The sequence below is a fragment of the Magnolia sinica genome, chromosome 11 (genome assembly GCF_029962835.1).
Source record: "Magnolia sinica isolate HGM2019 chromosome 11, MsV1, whole genome shotgun sequence".
In the NCBI taxonomy this organism is placed as follows: domain Eukaryota; kingdom Viridiplantae; phylum Streptophyta; class Magnoliopsida; order Magnoliales; family Magnoliaceae; genus Magnolia; species Magnolia sinica.
The window spans coordinates 11658432-11679178 of NC_080583.1; the positions used below are offsets into that span (position 1 = coordinate 11658432).

At 41.7% G+C, this 20747-nt stretch overlaps 1 pseudogene; it reads right to left on the reverse strand.

Annotated features, from left to right (window-relative positions):
• Positions 1-18325: 18325 nt before the first annotated feature.
• LOC131219828 (U6atac minor spliceosomal RNA) lies at positions 18326-18469 on the reverse strand (annotated as a pseudogene).
• Positions 18470-20747: the final 2278 nt, after the last annotated feature.

Consider the following 20747-nt stretch of genomic DNA (forward strand, 5'->3'; position numbering starts at 1 on the left):
AATCCCCACCGTGTGTGCCTCATTTTTGGAATCATGTCCTAGAATGATCTGAAAACATGGATGGACGGCGTAGATAAAACCCATAAATTATGGTGGGCCCACAGCGCCCCTGCCTGGACCCGTCCGTCCATTTGGGTCCGGATCCAGCGATTTGCAAGATACGGTCGGACATGTGGCCTGCATGTACCTCAGGAAAAAAAGGGGAGGACATACGCGTCAATCTAGACCGTCGGATTGATGGGTCCCATTGTGGATGAGGTACATCCCACAAATCATATTGGTTGTGCGGTTTTGCTAGTCCAATAAGTGGCGATAAAGCTATTGGGTTAAAGGAAATGATCGGTGGTCCATATTCGAATTATGAAAGCCGCATTGAAGCAGATTAGCTGGTGCACTGCACACCACCGAACCGACCTGGATGGTGTGTTGACGTCACCAATTTTTGTGGGTCCCGCCATGAGGCATATGTTATATCTAAACTGTCCGTCCATTTGGTGAGCTCGATGCAAGGCTTGAGTCTAAAAATAAAATAGATCAAAAGATCAAGTGAACCACGTAGCAAAAAGCAGTGGAGATTGAACGTTTACCATTGAAACCCTTCTTGGTTATACAAGTTTTGGATCAATATGATATTTATTTTTCCTCCTCATCCTGCTTTAGGTGACCTTTTGAATAGATTGGATGGAAAATTAACGATATTGTGGGTATAATGAATGTTTTAGCGGTGAGAATCATCGTCCCACTGCTATTTGTAGTGTGGTCCACTTGAACTTTGGATATGACTATTTTTGGGCTCATGCCTAATGATCTTGCCAAATGAATAAACGACATGGATATAATAAATACATTATTGGGATCATGTAACTTTGATCTCCTTTGAACCATTCCAATGGTGAGAACTGGAGGAGCTTCAAAGCTCATCTTCCTAAGACACGTACACGCACCAATTAGGTTCGTGGTATGTGGTACACCAGCTAATCCGCTTCTATAATAAGTGGTTGTAACGTCTCATATTTTCGCTATTTTGGATCTTTCAAAAATCCTTCAATTTTTTAAAAAATTAATTTATTGTATTACCTACTGGCCATTAACACTCGATGTTATCCTATACATGGGTGGTACCAGTAAAGAACCGTACAAATTTGATTAATTAACTATAGAAAGCTAATGAATCTATCCGATCACTTAAGCATTGAGTTTAACCTCGTGATTTGTTGACATAGGGTTCAAATCTATCCGACCTATCACTGACTAATCAAGACGACCACAACTAAATTAAAGACATACTTAAAGCCAAGACAATTATGGGTTGTATATTAATTAATAAACCAAATTAACCCGGTCACTCATTTAGCCTAAGAACCAACAATCTAGAGTGATCATGACCGAATAACTATTTTTGCTAATTTCGAATAGGCCACAGTATAAACTTAGTTAATCCAGACCTTAACATCTACGCCCAAGAAATCTCCCTACCTAATTCATTCAAAAAATGCCCCGATTATCCGAATAAGCTCTGTACCGCTCGTTAGTGGGCCATTAATTTCGAAATTATAAAATAATGTTCGTCTCATCGGGCTTGACGTCCATCACGGACGGTATGCCCAACCGATGCCTCGAAGCGCACAACTTGAACCGTGAAAGTAGAGCTTGAAAGACGCAACTCTCCATGACTTGAAACATGAAACTTAAGTAAGTTGGCCCCGCCACTAAAACAACAAAGTTGTGACTTTGCAACCATTGAATTGCAATCAAACTCGGGCCATGAGTCAAGGATATTTCCCTACTTATATCCGTATAACTGAGGCCCTAATCGAATATCAGTGATCGTTGATCGCAATTTATGTCCCCGCGGCCAATCAGGTCATTCGTTTACTGCCAAATTCGAACCAACCACTCATCCGACAATGAGACACTTTTCCCATGGCACAGATGGGTCAAGGGGCCACTAGAATGGCCCTAGGGACCAAAAATTATCCCACTAGGTGCATGCATGTTAGAATAAGAGCTCCTAGGGCCATTTAGATGAAAATTTTAGACTATATAAGTCGAAGAAATCCACTCCTTCACTCTCATACGAATTTTGCCGTAAGAGAGAGAGAGGGAGAGTGCAGAGAATATAGAGAGATCAAAATTAATGATTGTGTGTGTAAATTTGCCGTGCATGCTGATTTGTAAGAAGTTCATTAGTAGCTATTTCACTATAAATCTGCCTAAGTATGTTTAAAATAATAAATGTTTGGCTTCCATGCTAGATTAGGCCAAGGTATTAAATTGTTGCCCTCTTCTTTGTTTTCCTTTCAGTTATGTAACACTTGAAATTGATTTATCCCCAAGCCTACAATAATTTGGCGGTAATGTGCCGCATGCCATCAATATGCTTAGATTGGGTTAAGTGTGTATGGTTATTAATATGCATGCTTGAATTTTTTACAACCAGGAGTAGTTCATGATCTTCTGTATGATTCTAAGTAATTTAATTTAAATTTTTTTTTGGGTTGGCCAGCAAAACTTCAAGACCCGCACAGCAACCCCACCGGTTGGGTCGCCCAACGACCAATCTAATCAATTTAAGTCGAATACGGATAGCCGGCAGTAGTTCAATTACATGGGATGCTCGCATCCAATGCAGGGTGTTCCACGATTCACCCGAATCGGACAAATTAACCCACTAACCGATCGATCGACCATATTCATTAACCATGTATGATCACGCCTGTTTGAACCTGAGGCACCCTGCGCCCATGTAACACCCATTGGTAACAATTATGATATGATTCACAAGTCTCGACAGCTGGGCATGGTGGAATGAGACACTACGCTTGAGCTGTTGGCTTACGTTGGGGTGACGAGCCTCCCCGTAGTGACCGTGGGCAATCCAAGGTATAAACCCACCTCATGAGCGGGGCATGGTGGAAGGAGACACTATGCTTGAGTTGTCGGCCTACGCTGGGGTGACGAGACTCCCCTTAGTGACGACGAGTAAGCCTACTTTATAAAGCCATCTTTCGTATGTGTTTCCTGAGAGTGATGAACCCAAATGGATCAAGGATCGCGGGCGCAAAGCAACAGCGACCGCTTAGGCCTTGCGATTGGGTTAGGGCATTGACTTCGTTAGGGTATCCCAGTTCCCCTAACCTACTAGATGAATGAACGTAACTAAATACTTGACTAATATATTTACATCGCATCACATTAGTTAAGTTGGCGACTCGGCAGTCGAGGTCACACTAAAGTAGTGTTGGACATATGTGAACGTTAGATGGTGTCGCTTGAAGGAGTCTTGGATTGCGAGGGCATGCATCATATTACAATAACATGCGTACACATTTATAAGAGTAACTAGTAACTCTATGCTTAAATGCTTTTCATTAATTTCTCCTATGGAATTAATAACTTGTGTAACTTATTAATAATGAAACCTATTGATTTGATCACTTACTCCCACTCTGGGACGATGTTTTAAAACACCAACCAAAACTTATCTTAGATGCAAGTGTCTTTGAACTCGATGTGTTGGATGAGGCGAGTATAGACGAGGAGGAGGAGCTCTCCTATTTTCAGCTTATGGGCAGATCTTCATAGGCCACCTTAGGACTAGTGATGGGGCCTCACGGCAAAGTAATTTTGTGTACGTCTTTTGGACTAGATATCTTGCTGGGACACGGTCTTGTACATCTATGCATATTATCTCATTTTGCTAGACACATCTTATATTAGTTGTACTTTAAATTCAGTAATTTAGTCATGGTTTATGTCACATTGTCTACTTAAATTTCTCTATTGCTTATAAGTCAATTGAACCATACGTGCATTTGAAACTCTGTGATGCATAAGTGGCACCCGAGAATTCGGAAGTCAAGCATTACTCGGCCCCCGAAATCCGGGGCGTTACAGTGGTGCTTGTTATAAACCCGATATTTTCAAATTACAGATTTATAATTTCTATAAAATAATAAAGAAATCAAAAATATTAAGGACATGTTGAAGCACGTATGTCACACTATATTTAAAGCGTTATTCGCTACTTCTCAAAGTAATTGAGACTTCTAATAGGTTGGCAACAAATAACTTATAAGATAAGATAAGCCTGTATATGGCTCTGCGTTTAACAAATATAAAGAAACCACTAAAACAACTATATGTACATAATTTACTGGTAAATAAAAACTTAAAGAAAAATCCCATATTAAAGAGAATATTAGAAAGGAAATAATTGACTTAGACCACTACACTGGTCTGTTTCTTGAAGACTTGCTGGCTAAGGTTCATATCGAACTTTACTAACTTAAATCAGAGATCACTTGATGCTTTTCTTGTTAGGTCGTATGAAATAGTGGTTCGAGCAGTTGGTGATTGTCCAATGAACCACCCAGGCACTGTTTATATAAGTTAGGATATCTGAACGTTTTAGTCCAGGGTCATAAGTCCATGTGACTATTTTTGGCTGTTAATGAGAAACTAGCTGTCATTTTGCAGTTTCTAACCGTTTTGCATCTGGGAAAACCAGCTATATGCTAGTCGTTTACACTCAGTGGCTAATCGTTTTATGACGTTAGGTTAGCCACATGCAACAATTTCTGCATGGTTTGTTTTAATACTACAGTTCCAATCTCTATATAAGAAGATCAAGTCTTTTTCAGACTTCTTGCCCACAACACTCCAACCACCTAATTCATAGCCATTGTCGTATCATGACTTGTATCGATTTGCATAAGGTTGCAAGGGAGCGACTCACCTGCGACACAATGCGCTCGTGCAAAGGGCAAAGTGCACTATTAGTGCCTCTACAGCCACACTGATTCACATGCCATGCTCTTGCACCAATCTCAAGATCATGCTCATGCACGTGTGCATTCATATTGAAATATGTAAGTCTTGATCCTCCACAAGTTCACAAAATAAATGGTAAGTTACTCGATACCCTACTTGGAAATACAAAATTTCTTTTTCTTCTTGACTATTCTCAAAATAACTTAAAATCAAGTTTTTAACAAACATTATATATATATATATATATATATATATATATATATATATATATATATATATATATATATATATATATATATATATATATATATAGCAATGATTGAATCCCTGGATCCTCGCAACGAGTCACTTGAACGAGGTCAGCCGGTAGAAGACCTCGTCCAAATACCACTGGACGAGTCCAACGTCTCCAAAACTATCCGAATTGGCTCGTCCTTAACATCGCTATTGAAGGACAAGCTGATCTCTCTGTTGCGGCGATATGCCGATGTTTTTGCATGGTCTCACAAAGACATGCCAGGGATCGACCCTTCAATTATCACTCATCGCCTCAACAACGATCCGACCTACAAGCTGATCCGATAGAAGCGACGCACCCTCGGGCCCGAGAGATATACAGTAATTGAAGAAGAGGTTAGCAAGCTCCTCAAGGCCAAGTTTGTGGAGAAGTGTACTACCCCGACTGGGTAGCTAATGTCGTGCTAGTAAAAAAGGCCAAGGAGAAGTGGCGGGTCTGCATAGACTATACCGACCTAAATAAAGCCTGCCCAAAGAACAATTTCTCTCTTCCTAGGATTGACCAGTTAGTCAACAGTACTGCGGGGCACGAGTTACTTAGTTTTATGGATGCTTATTCAGGTTATAACCAAACTGTAATGCACCTGTTTGATAAATCGAAAACTACTTGTGTCACCAATAAAGGTCTTTATTCTTATAGAGTGATGCCATTTGGGTTAAACAATGCAGGGGCAACTTACCAAAGGTTGGTCAACAAGATGTTTGCTCCCCAGATCGGGCGAACAATGGAAGTATACATCAATTACATGCTTGTCAAAAGCATTAAAACGACATATCATATAACTGATCTTGAGGAGATGTTTCTCGTCCTTTGGAAATACCATATGAAGTTGAACCCGAGCAAGGCGCATTCGGTGTAAGCTTGGGCAAGTTTTTCAGTTTTCTAGTTAGCCAGCGAGGAATCGAGGAAAATCCCAAGAAGATCCAGGCTTTGCTCGATATGGATTCGCCGAAGACGGTCAAAGACATTTAGAGGCTGACTGGAAGAATTGCTACACTCAATTGTTTTGCGTCCTAAGCCACAGATAAATGCCTTCCCTTCTCCAAGTAGCTGAAGGGTTGGCAGATGGTGAACTGGACTGAAGAGTGTGAAGCACCCTTCCAGCAGCTGAAGAAATACTTAGGATCCCCAACTTTGCTCTCCAAGCCCGAGTTAGGCGAGACGCTACTGATCTACTTAGTAATATCTGACGCAGCAGTAAGTTCGGCCTTAATTTGCGAACACGACGGACAGTAATTCTCAGTTTATTACGTCACCAAAGCCCTCGTCCCAGCAAAAACGAGGTATCCGACCTTGGAAAAAGTGGCCCTGGCATTGGTTATCTCCTCCCAACGCTTGCGGCCTTACTTCCAGGCTCATTCAATCGTCGTCTTGACTGACCAGCCACTGCGACAAATAATATAAAAACCAGAAGCCTTAAGACGCCTCACTAAATAGGCGATCAAACTGAGCGAGTTTGACATCTAGTACAAGCCTAGAGTGGCAATCAAAGGCCTAGTCGTGGCCGATTTCATTGTTGACGTCACATGACAATTTGAGCCAGTTGCAGTCGACTCCCTTAGAGAATCAGGTCGTTTACAAAATACAGAGAAATCTGAAGTAGTCGCAGCCAACTCTCCCGGAGAGCCCGCTTCCCTTCCCGCTCTACCCCGCTGAAGACTTTACGTCGATGACTCATCTAACTCTAAGGTAAGCGGGGCAGGGGTTGTCCTAGAAACACCCGATCACACCTACATGCAGTATGCTTTGAGACTTAGATTTCACGCCTCCAATAACGCATCGAAATATGAAGCGTTGCTCCTTGGGCTTCGCTTGGCAGCCAGTTTGGTAGTCATTCAGCTCGATGTATATAGTGATTCACAGCTGGTCGTCAACCAAATAGCCGACATCTACCAGACCAGAAAAGAACGATTAAAAGCTTATCTACAAAAAGTAAGAGCGTTGATCGGTGATTTTCAACAATGCACCGTCATCCGAATCCCGCGAGCTGAGAATGCAAAAGCCGACCTTCTGACACAACTCTCCTTGGCTGATGAAGATGATATCCCCAGGTCCATCTTGATCGAGCATGTCGCCAAGCCGAGCGTTGATGAAACCGACTCCACGGCCATGGTCCCCATTGACTCGGGGCCTACTTGGGTCGATCTTATCATTCGGTATCTCGAGACCGACAAGCTGCTTGAGGATCAAACCGAAGCCCGACGATTGAAAATTTGAGCCGCTCGGTACACTATGCTCAATGGGATACTATACAAGAAATGATTCTTTGCACCCCTCCTGAGATGTTTGTGACCGGATGAAGTTGAATATGTCATAAGGGAGATTCACATAGGCATCTGTGGAAACAACTCTCAAGGACGATTCCTAGCTCATAAGGTGGTACGACAAGGCTATTACTGGTCGACCATCCAGCATGACGCTCGAAAGCTTGTCCAAAGTTGTGACAAATGCCCAAGGTTCACAACCATTCCTCAGCAATTGCCAGAAGAGCTTACCCCCATGGCCTTTTGTGTAATGGGGGATCGACATTATCTGACCTTTCTCTGGGGAAAGGTCAGACCAAGTTTGACGTCGTCGCTATAAAGTACTTCACCAAATGGGCCGAGGCGTAGACATTGGCCAAGATAACCGAGTAAAAAATTACAGACTTTGTTTGAAAGAACATTATTTACCATTTTGGGGTGCCTTGAACTATCATTTCCGATATTGGAAAGCAGTTTGACAATAGGCAATACCAAGAGATGTGTAAGAACCTTGGGATCAGAAACATATACTCGTCTTCGCGCTATCTCTAGGCAAACGGACAAGTCGAAGCAGTCAATAAAATCATCAAGCAACATCTCCGAACCAAACTCGACAGAACGAAAGGAACTTGGGCCAAGGTACTCCTCAAGGTTTTGTGGGCCTACCGAACCACAGCCCGAACCACGACAGGAGAAACTCCTTTCTCCCTCGCATATGGGTCGGAGGTAATTACCCCCATGGAGATCGGATTGCTGACCGCCCGAGTAAGCTCGTTCGACGAGCAAAACAACGAAGAGCAATTGGCGCTTAGCCTCGACCTTCTGGAAGAATGGAGAGAATAAGCTCGGCTTCGAATCATCGTCCGTCAGCAGCAAGTGTCTCGGTTTTACAATGCCCGAGTCAAAGTCAGAAGATTCCGAGTCGGGGACGTAGTCCTCCAAAAGACATTCCAAAATACTAAGGAGGTCGGTGCAAGTACGTTGGGGCGTAACTGGGAAGGACCATACGTGATAGCAAGCACCATCCGACCCGGCACATATCGGTTGAAAGATCTAACTGGCCAACTATTGTCTCATCCTTGGAATGTCGAGCATCTCAAGATCTATTATCCCTAAGTCAGCTCACAAACAATTATTACTCAATAAACATGCCAGGATCTATGACAAATCGAACAACGGATTACAAGAAAAAATGTATTAATTGATCAGATAAGAAATGTTACAATGTTATTGTTCCAGCATTTACATCGGTATTACATTAGCAAAATATATATATAGAATATCGAGGGTGAATGACGCTCGCTTCTGCAAATGGTCTTGAGCTTGGCGCCCAGCGTGCTTGAAATGCCTAAAGCAGATGTGGGGAGCAGAAAGGAATTTTGCCTCGCAAAGCTAACTTCGAGGCTTGAGCACCTCATCAGGAGTTAACTTAGTAGTCGCCGAAGGACTTGCCTAAGGAGCAACATCAGTAGTCACCTTAGTGTATGCCTCGGGATCAACTGCGACTCCCTCGCTCGGACCGTCGGATCCCGACTCACTCTCGTTAAAGGTGGAGAGGTCGAGCTTGAGGAAGCTCTCTCTCATTGGCTTCAGGCAGTCGGCATAGCCGAGACGATAGAGAGAATCTCTCTCGTCCTCGAATGCCTGGGACAACTGGTAAGCCTCCACAGCCTCCTTTCGCACAATGGTAAGAGCGGCCTTGGTCTCTGCCCTGATCTTGTTTGCCGCCTCATAGGCCTCGACACACTCCCTACAGCTCTTATCATATGCCTTTCTAGCCTCTTTCAATCGCGAGGCTATGCGAGCTCTCCCGTTGCAGACTCCTCAAGGACGACCCTCGTCGCCTCTAGCTTGACCTCTGCAGAGGCGACCCAAGCCTCGGTCGACGCCGGCCGGGTGAAGGCCTCCTTCGCTCGCCTATTGGCCTTGGCTAGCTCAGTGTGGGCCTTCAGCGTGCATGGTGCGAACTGCAAAAAAAGAAGAGGGTTCAGTATTGAACAAGGAAGTTAAATAAGAAATAGCGATAATCGCGCTTTTACCTCAAGGAGTGTCGTCGTCATCTTAGCGAGCGTCTGCTCCATAGAGGATGATTCAAAGAGGCAATGAACTCCTCTTCGATCCCCTGATGACTCAACCATGGGAGAATCCCCTCGACATGCTGAAGGAAGCTCCCTCTCTCTCTCCTTTGGTTGCCTCCTCTCTTGGAGGCTCTTCCTCCCTTCTCGGGGGGACCTGTTCTGCAACAGGTCTTAGCTCAGAAACCTCTCGAGGCTCAGGAGGAACTGCCTCTGCCACCTCCGTACCCTCGTCCATGACTTCTATGACGGTTGGACGATAAGGGGCGACCTTCCCCTTACTCTTGGAGGACGACTTCTACCTCTTTGAAGCTCGATGGTCGTCCCGAGGAGGAGCTCTGACTTTGGAGGGAGGATGGAGGATAGGCTAAACCTCAGACATCTCTGCATCGAGAAATACAACAATATCAGCAGCAAAAAGTATAAAAAAAATATTCTCAAGTCTGGATCGTCGACTACCTGTCAAAACTATATCCAGGCCTGAGTGAAGAAGATGCTCTAATTAGAGAAGCCCTCTCCAAGATCTCCTTTCCGAACTTAGTGTTCGTAAGTCCTGGATTTGAGCTAAGGAACCAGGATCGAGCCTCGATGGCCGCTTGGGGATGACTGAAAAGCAAAGTATGAGCAGTTAGAAAATGCCAAAAGGAGGACTCAACTGACTAAAGCGATAGGCATAATATTTTTTCGAATTACCTGCCTTAGAGAAGGCTCGGGGAATAAAGGGACTGAAGGGCCTTGGCTTGGTCGTTTCTCAACGGCCGAAGGCCCAGAACCACCGATCCCTCCAGTTTTAGTTAGAGGATGAAGGATCGGTTATTAAAGCCTCATCAGTATTTCGCCAGGAGTAGAAATAGTACCAGCCAAGCTGCTGGGGGTTTGGCCGTACTTGATTTAGGTGGAGGAATTCATCCACTCTTAGCTCGGGCTGCTTCATCTCGACCCATAGAACAGTGTAGCTAAACAGGTCCCTCTACCCATTCAGGGTAATTTACCCCAGAGCCATGCTGAAGCAGTCCAAGAAATGCCGAGCGATCTCCTGAAGAGGAAGACGAAGGCCGCACTGCAGTGCAACCTAAAATATTACGATCTCCCAGGAGGGGATCGGTTGGGCAGCTCATCCAATAGAGGGAGACGTAGGATAATCGACTTGGGAATGTGATACCCGATCTGGATCCGAGATAAATCATCCTCAGTTAAAACTGAGGGCATTGGCCCCTTCGAACCTTCCTTTACCTCGATTTTTTCAACATCATCTTTAACCGGAGGGTCAGACCGGCCAGAAAAACCTTCTATTGCTGCCTCCCGTCTGGGAGACAGATTCGACGCCCTAATAGACGCCGCCGAACTTTGCGCTGGAGAATCCAACACTCTCTGCGAGTGACGGAATAAGGCATCCGCCTCCACCGCTATCTCTACCAGTAACGAAGGTGTTTCCGAAGCAGCTTGAAAGCCACTCGCTTCACCTTCCTCACTGTAAACTCCCTCCTAAGGACTTACGGGGCCTGGCATTCTTAAAATTAAAAAGAGGGGAGGGAGAAGGAGCTCACTAGAGTTATATAGAGATGACGAAGATTGTAGAGAGCAGGAAATAGAGCGCAAAGGATAAGGAGAAGGAAAGTAGAGAGAGAGCGAAAGAGAAGATGGGTGCGAAAGTGAACAACAAAAGATGCTAGGGTGCCCCCCCTTTTATAGCCGTGCCACGTGGCCTCGACATTAATTGGGGAGTCGAATCGGCACCTCCTCGGATGCCCTAGCCCAACACGTGGCGTCACACCACGCCGTTTGGATCCACCACAAGCTCCCTGCCATGCGTCTTTTTTTATTCATCCTGCCGCTGAAATGAAGGCCTCATGGCTCGTGCAACCTCGAGAAACGAACCGACGCGTGTTGGAACGAGGTGACGTGTCCCGATATTCATGTTGGCCATCGTACCGGCAATAAATGCTCTATCATAAGCTGGGTCCAAATATAATCCGACCCAATCCCGATCTACTCCTCGGCCTCCATAGGTCGGTACAAGGAGTAGGGGGCTCACTGTTAGGGGGAAAATAGGACAAGTCGATGAGTCGGCTTATGGAATGGACCAACTCTACAGACATGGCCCGGATTCCCTAAGCACTAAGCCTGACCGAGGCCTACATGTCTAGAGCCATGAGGCAAGACCTCCAAGAAGGCCAAGACACCCTGGGGACCCTCAAAGGGCCTCACAGCCCCTCGGTTGCCACATAATGCCGACCTAACCCTAGGTTGGCTACAAATCGGACACGAACTGATAATACCTTGACTTGGCCCCAATCCAACCCAAATTTTGAGTCGGCCACAGGGCAATCTCTGGTCAGCAAACTCGATCACGGATCGACCGCGCCTCAGCTAATTAAGGATCGGCCATCATCAGTCGACTATAGCAAAGTCAACGTGCGAATCGGCCAGTAAAAGCCATCTGAGAACGTCAATGCTCCGAGGTTAGTCGATGGCCAGCCAAGCTCTAGCCGAGCTCTATTACTTAGTTCTCATTTCGATGCTCATTGTCGTATCTTGCCCTAAGATGAACCAATGGACAACAGATGTCCTCTGACTCGAATGCAAATATGACCCACATGATGAGAGGACCAGCATGATTAGTATGATAGGTGATATTAATTGAGCTTCTTACTATTTTAACGGTATGGATGTCATATAAATTTCACATATTGGCAGGAAAGATCAGATTAGGGGGGCACACGGGTCGGTTCGGTCCGGTTTTGGGGTGAAACCGGAACCGAACTGTTCCTAATAGTTCTTTGAATATTGGAACCGGAACCGGACCGTTAGCATCCTAGAACCGAACCGGAACCGGACCGTGAAGAACGGTTCGGTCCCGGATCGGATCCACGGTTCTGGGCTTTTAAAAATTCAGCCCAATTAGTTGATTTGAAAAAAAAAAGATGAAATAGAAGAAAAAGAATAATATGCTCCAATCATCACAAAAAGGTCAACCCAAGGTGCAAGAGAAAGGGTCACCACATGCACCACCCTGGAATGAGGACCAATGTCACATTTCTCTTAGTAATTGTCTATTTTCAGGCCACAATAGCAAAAAAAGGCTAGGATCTTGCAGCCTGGGAGATTTCAGCAAACTTCAGCAAGCAACATATTAAATGTCTTCCTAGTTCCCACAATCCATAGATATGAAAAAAAAAGAAGGAAAAAGAATGTCTTGTATGCCTTGCAAACACACACACCCAAAAAGGAAAAAATCCGCCATCATATGACAAACACGCCTTGATTGTTGAGTTCTTCAACATAATGATGAGGCTAAAACGGATGTAGATTGTAGAACCCTTCCGAGGATCTCTCAGCTTCTTGTTTGCCCTGCAATCACACCCAAAAAATAAGACAGGGACTATGTCCATAACAGTGGGATATTCAACTTTTAGAAATAAATGGTCATGGATGTACTTGGATGCACAAGTGTGAATAAGGAAATGACAGAAGTTAATGTTGCTTCACAATCATAAATAACATTTAGCTTCTTGTATGCCCTGCAATCAAACTAACATTTAGCTTGACTACAACTTAAAAGTAAACGTAATGGCAATTTGGATTCCAGAAACTCAATATGAATGGCATATAACTGAATTTTGAATGGCATATAACTGAATTTTGAAGACTAATTCCTCATGAATACTAGCAAACATTGCTAACTTTTTCCATTTCCTCATGATTTAGACAAAGCATTTGCAATTCAAGTCACATGGGTACCCAAAAGCAGACAGAGAAAATTACAATTTGGTTGTTTGCTTGTTAATATGAAATCACTTGGGGATTTTTTAATTTTTTTAAATACAAAAATGGAGCCCAGCCATGTGTGGCCCAATTAACAAAAAGATCCCTCAAGCTGCACAAATGACTTAACATCAACGGTGAGAATCTCTAGTAAGATTGACCATTCGCAATTAAGAAGCAACAAAGAAGATTACTTACTCTTCTCCACATACTAACAACTGAATTGTATCCATTCACCTACTCATGCTCCTTAGATTTGAAGAGCTTGAAGGTCTGTGCAGCTAGGTTTTGTTAAGCCTATTAAATGAAATTTTAGATTCTGCAGCTGTATTGGTGTATGATATTGTTCCAAAACATTGTTCTGTGTTTGAACATGGAAACACACTCCAATTATTTAAAATAAGCTTCTTGATTTCCATAAGGTTCCTGTCAATTGGAAGTTGTTTGCCACATGAATGGTTAGGATTACATTGTTGCTTGCCACATGGGTGCAACATGTCCACTCATGAGCAATGTTTTGAAAGTCAAGTCGGATCACAAAATAGCAAGAGGATTGAAAATGTAAATCACAAATCATAAAACCATAAGATTTTTATAATCTTTTTCAGATATAGAAAAATCTGAAATCATATTTATACAAACTGAAATCTTATTAAACTATAGAAAATCTGAGCTTCTTATGAAAAAATCAACTAACTAAACCAACCACTATCATAAAAATTCATCTATCAGCCATTATACAGTGCCATCAACAATTTCTACTTTTAGGCAACTGTCTTCAAGGAATGAATCTGGACTGTCCATAGTTACAAACTTACAACCTATGGGACGCCCTGAAAGAATCACACTAGTCAGATGACCCTATCCACCTGAAAAGTAGCCGTTTGCTTTTTTATGACCATCTTTTATCTAAGTTGTATGCCATGGATGGATGGTTAAGATCATCTGTTGAAAGTGATTCGTTAGAATCATAAACAATCCATTATAAGGGAGCTTTTGATTTTTTGGACGTGCTGTTTCCAGGCATGCCCTTGAATCATTTCTACCAAAGAGAGAAGTGGACTCTCTAGCACTGAACTGTACCTGTACATTACACATTAATATGTTGCTAAAAAAGCACCAAACTTATTCCATCACGAATCTCTTTTCTCATTAATATATATGATTAGTACATGATTTATTACTAGCCTTGACTAATATGTTTATTAGAATAGAAAGGCCTAATCACAATAGCCTTTCATCTCAAAATCAATACACTACTGAAACTTAAGAGCAGATAAAATCAGAACTTTGTACTTAGGCTTAAAAAGTGTTGAAGAATAGGCAATCCATACAAAGTAAGACACTTAGTTCAAGACATACAGGTATGATAGAGGGAGACCAGCCAAGAAGTTAATTGATCCAGTAAATTAGTTGCTCTGCAGGTCACTGACAGAATTAACCATGGATCGTTAATGGTATCAACTCACATTACAATAAAAAAATTGGATAGATTGAAGAAACTTAGCAGAAACTGCAGATTGCACTGTGTGCTCATATTCGTCTTTCCAAGTGTATAAACCTGGGGAAATCTCAACCAAATAGAGAAAAGATCATCTAATAATTAACACCAGGACAAACTGTAGAGTCATCTGATTTGCATGACCATTCCTACAAAACTAAGAAATGCCTTTGAAAACTACCAAACCTCACCAAGATTATATGACCACGATGCAACCAGCAGTTGAAAATCTGCCTGAAACATGTCACGATTAAACAACTACCAAACCTCACCTTTTTCACCAATCCTACTCTTCCAACAGTCTATAGAAGTGTACCACAAAGGTGAAAAAGGTGGAATAAACTTTAGATAAAATTAAACAACTTCAACATATCAACAGATTAGATGTTAAAGAAGATTGTTGGTACTGTATACATAAGTTTTCAATTCTGACAAGTGGGACCATGCTTTAGAAATCCATTCTTACCCTAATTTTCTAATATACCAGCAAAAAAAGAAAGAAACTTTAACAAACCAACAATAACAACAATCCTATTAAAACACATTAACACCCAACAAACAGAAAATGCTCAATAAACATGAAAAGACCATGAAAACACAAAGCAGAAGGAAACCAACCTATAGATCATAGTCAATTGAACCTCACCAAAGTAAACTTGATATGAAAGTCCTCAAATAGAAGATAGGGCTGCAAAAATATAATAATTTATTAAAATCAAGAAGAACACAATAAGTAAAAGTAAATTATATGACAAAATTATATTGGTCTAATGAACATTTACCTAATTCAAAAGCTTCAATTTCAGCCATATTTTCTTCAACTTGAATTGGGAGAGGCGAAGCACGTAACTAATCTTGTGCACAAATTAAGCATTCCACAAGCTTAGGGGTAAGAGAACTACGGAATTGATCTAAAACACAACCTCTAGTACTAAAAGCCGATTTAGAAGCAACGGTAGATACAGGAATGACTAAAATATCCCTTGCAACTTGAGAAAGAACTCGATACTTTGAGCTATTCACCTTCCAACAATTCAAAATTTAAAAGTTTGGATCATCCTTTTCACAAGATTCCTCCAAATATTTGTCCACTTCAGACTTGCCTCCATAATTCTCTTCTTCTTCCAAATGTTTTTGAAACTTCGATTTGAGAGAAATTAATTGCTCACTTGTACAACTAATTGATTGGTCGACATCCATGTCAAAAATGGCTTGATTTGAAGAAGAATCAACTGACTGAAACTTTTGATACTCATCATAAATACGATTGAATGTCTCTCTTATCTTCTTAGTGAGCTCAATCACCATGGCAGGTTCGTAAACTTCAGAATAACAAAACTTCACATATTTCAATTTATAATGGGGATCCAACACAACAGCAATCAATAACATCATATTCACCTTGCTAATATTTCCCCAATACTTCTCAAATTTAATCTTCATTTTCTTATCCATGGCATTTAAAGTAGAATTCATACTGATTGACCATTCGGATAAGAAACTTTCAATAGCATAAACTTCATGAAAATATGAATTAGAAGTAACATATAAAGAACTAAACAAGCGAACAGTTGCATCATAGAATTTCTGCAAAAATTTTGTAAAAACCCGAGCATCATCCCAATCACTAGTGATAGGCGGTTCATCATGAAGTTCTATGGTAAAATGTGGATCTTCCTCTTCTAATCTCTCAAATGCTTTTTGGAACTTTGTTGCAGCATCTAGCATGAGATATGTGGAGTTCCACCTAGTTTGAATATCTAGGCGCAAACAACTTTTATATATTATTCTCTATTTCTCTACACATGCCTTAAAACGTTGTTCTCTTTATGGAGAACTCTTAACATACCTCACTGCCTCACGAATTCGAGTTAATGAATCTTTTAATTCAATTAACCTATCTTTCACAATTAAATTAAGAATATGTGCACAACACCTCATGTGAAAGAATTCACCGCCTAAAATGAAAGTATCACTCTTCTTAGACATCTTTCTTTTCATATATGAAATAGCAACATCGTTGGAACTTGCGTTATCCACAGTAAGCGTGCATAGTTTCTCTATACCCCATTCCATTAAACATGCCTCCACCGCTCGACCAATTTCTTCACCTTTGTGACTAGAAATCACACAAAAGTTTAAAATTCTTTTATGCAATTTTCAGTCTTTGATAAAATGAGCTATAAGGCACATGTAAGAAAGATTCTGCACTAAGCTCCATGAATCCATAGTGGGACAAATTCTTTGATTTGAGTTCACTAATAAATCCTTCAATTTTTTTTCTCACTCACATACAATGCCATACAATCCCTTGCCATTGTAGTACGTGATAATATTTTGAAATTAGGTTGCATGACGCTACAAAAGTAACAAAATCCTTCATGCTCAACAAACTTAAAAGGCAACTCATTTACGATTATCATTTTTGCAAGCGCTTCTCTACATAGATCTTGATCAAATTTTCACGCACCAAGGGTACTACCACCATCTTCTGATATTGAATACATTGATAAAAGTTTCTGTTTCTTATCTTTATTTTGGGAATTCTTGGGATACTTTGATATATGTTTTCTCAAAGTGCTAGTCTCATTCTCACTCAACCATGCATAGGATGAATTATAGTAGTTACATCTAGCCCCTTTCGCTTTTCCATCCCCGTCACTTACAATTTTGGTAAGATGATCCCAAACATCAGATTTACAACCCTTGTCTTTAGGAAGACATACCTTTGTATGAGATGGAGAATTAGTGATAGAGAGCTCCTGAGGATTATTTGTCTCTCCAGTACTTGACATCTAATAAGGATTAAGATATACTTAAAAAAAATAAAGAAATCAATAAAACACCTAACATTTAATAAAACATTGATGTAAGGTGTTTGGTTGTAACCAAACACCCTAAAACATTCAATAAAAACAACGTAAATTATCATTTCATTCCATCTGTAACCGAAATTTTATATGTCAGAAGGAAGAAACCATACATACAATTTTTGCAAACTTAGCTTAGAAACAAGGGAGAACATGTTAACCAATCATGGAGGAAAAAGCCTTTTCCATTTATCATCCATTCATGAGAATAGCAAAACAAAAGAAAGCAAATGATGGCTTAATAACAACACCATGCTAGCTTTTTGTAAGGCATATGCAAGTATGCCTCAAGATAAAACATTTGTAGCTTTAAAGTTGCCAATGGAAGTACACTTGACTACTGTGGCTGCAGTCGAGTGTACTGCATTTACCAACTCAAGATCACATCTAAACATAAAATACTACAATCCACACAAAACATTTCTTGTTAAGCCATTTTATCAAATAGTTAGCATGCACAAAACACATGAGGCATTACATAATGGCCCTCTAAAATCCAACTATTAGGATCTAAAATCATGTTCAGTTAACATTGCAAGTAACAAAAGGCAAAACAAAAACCACCTAAAAAACTTAGTAGTCTTCACAACACAAACTCTCAAAACTCAACCAAACAGATATCCCAATAACTGTTTTAGGCTGTTAGTGATATAACAGGAGATTTCTTGGTATTTAGTGCAATCAAATGCACCCTTCAACCACCAGGAATTTATCTGATGCAGGACTCTAAGTTTTTAGCTTGAGCAAGCAGGCCCATGGTTCAATTATCCAAACCATTGCTCTCATGGACCCTACCACCTAAAAATTTCTTTGTCGGGGCAGTCCAAAGTTGTAACCCTTAGAATAGTGGCCCGCAAATAGGGATGTGTGGTAACAGGAAAGCCCGAAAGCTGTTCCCGTCCTTGTCAGGGGAGATGCCAACCGTCTCTCCTTACAACGAACACTAGTGGCCCGCAAATAGTATAAGAAAACAAATGCAACAATGGTTCATATTCAATAAAACATTTATAGAAAATCAATAACATTGATAATTGCTAATTACCATCACAGAGAATGATGAAGAAGCCGTTGCTGAAGTTCGGATCAAGATTCGAGATGGCCAGAGAGGGACGGCCAGCGATGGACGATCGGAGAGGGGCGGCGAGCGCGAGAGGGATGGCTAGACGTGGTGTTTTTGAGCTATTTACCCTGCAAAGAGAAGATTACCACTGTAAATGCAAGAAAATGTGGGAGAAATTCGAGACGGATTAGAGATTTCGAGCTAGAGTTTTGAAAGGGGGGAGAAATTTGAAAAACCTAGAAAGAAAATGGCGTACCGAAGGAGAGACAGCGTTGCTGTAACATCCTGGATTTTCATTGTTTTGGATTTCCAAAAATCCATCAATTTTTATTTTTTTTATTTAATTAACCTAAATATTACTTAATAACTATTAGCACTTAATGTTAGTGTATACAGGGGTGATACCAGTAAAGAGCCGCACCAGTCCGATTAATCAGCTGTAGGAAGCCAATGAATCCGCTCGATCACTTGAACATCAGGTGTAGTGTAATGTCTCGCCCAACCAGAACAATGTCCTGGGGCGTCCACGTAGGATTTGCTACGGGATCGTTACTTTAAGCCACTCATAGCGAGGTATCACAAATAAATTAGACCAAGATTAGCCCAATTGAATAAATCAGACGGATCCTGATAGAACCTGGTGTGGGCCTCCAAGCCAGATGACCGTTTACACCCAGCGACAGCCCGTGCGGGCTATACCGCGACACGAGTCAGAAAATTATAAAAATTTAGGGGAGCATAGATCTCACTGGGCTTAGGGACCATCGTGGACCACGAACCCAATGGACACCCAGAAGTGGAATCTGGCACTTGCCAGATGCACCCTACTAATGTCAGAATTGAAATCTAACACGTGTAAATAAAACTGAGATGTAAGACATTTCAGCCGTCGGATTTCTTCATAATTTACGATGAGGGTCTAATATATTTTTCTACGCCCGTCCACAAACTCTGGGACCCGATCGTGGAACGGTGACCGTTGATCGTAAATCGGACCCGTGTGACCAAACCCTATATCCGATCGTTTTTAAATTTTTCATGGCCCTTCATCGGGCCATGGAACACCTATCCTATAAGTTTCGTGGCCAGAGGACCATTAGAACTGCTCCAATCACCAGAATAGACCCCACAGGGCCATTTGAAGATCGGAACCGTTTACTCAAACCCCATATCCATTCATTCGTTTGTTCCAAATTTTATATGGCCCATCACAAGGCCATAAAGCACCTACACACCAAATTTGGTGGCCAAGGAGGTGTTGGGTCCGCCCCAAAGCCAATGAGTAGTCCTAGAGGGCCATTGTGGAAATTCATTGAAACTTAAGGCCAGAGGGCCCAAAATCTAATTGACCCTTCGCTAACTACTGAAGGCAAGCATGACTAAATTAAAGATCTAACCGGGGCAGAGTCAGATAAGGCTCGGATCTTGAATAATAGACCAAACCAACCCCGTTACTCTTTTAGCCTAAAACTGACGGCTCAGAGTAATCATGACTAAATCTCCACTTTCACTAGTTATGAATAGGCCACACTATGAACATAGTTAATCCAAATCCTAATCATCACCCACAAGAAATCTCAATACCTAATTCATTCCAAAAATGCTCTGATTTTCCGAACAAGCTCTAGACCACTCGTTGGTGGGCCACTAGTTACAAAATTATAGAGTAATGTCCATCTTGCTGGGCTTAACGTCCATCGTGAGAGTCGGACCTGGGTACTGCCCAGAACCGCTCAACTTGAGCTAAAGGACGAGTGCATGAGAAGTGCAAATACCTTAAAGAAAGGACCTGAAACTTAAGTGAATTGGGTCATCCCCTCTTATGCAAAGTTGAGGATTTCGGACCGTCGGTTTGAGACCAAATTTCACACGTGGAGTAAGAATATTTCCCTGCTCATATCTGTATAGCCGCAGCCCCTATCGACTATCGTTGACCGTTGAACAGACTTTTAATCATATCTGTTGATTGGCGCATCCAAATGGCGGGCCAAATATATCTATACGTAGATCATCATTAGGGCTAATTATCCTACGGTGTAAATCAATGTGTACACCCCATAGTGGGCCCTAGAGCTTAGAAAGACCCTCCCATAGGTCTAGTATAGTAAAAACCTAGCCCTTGGGGCCATTTACGCCAAATCTGGCATTATAAAAGGGCCTCA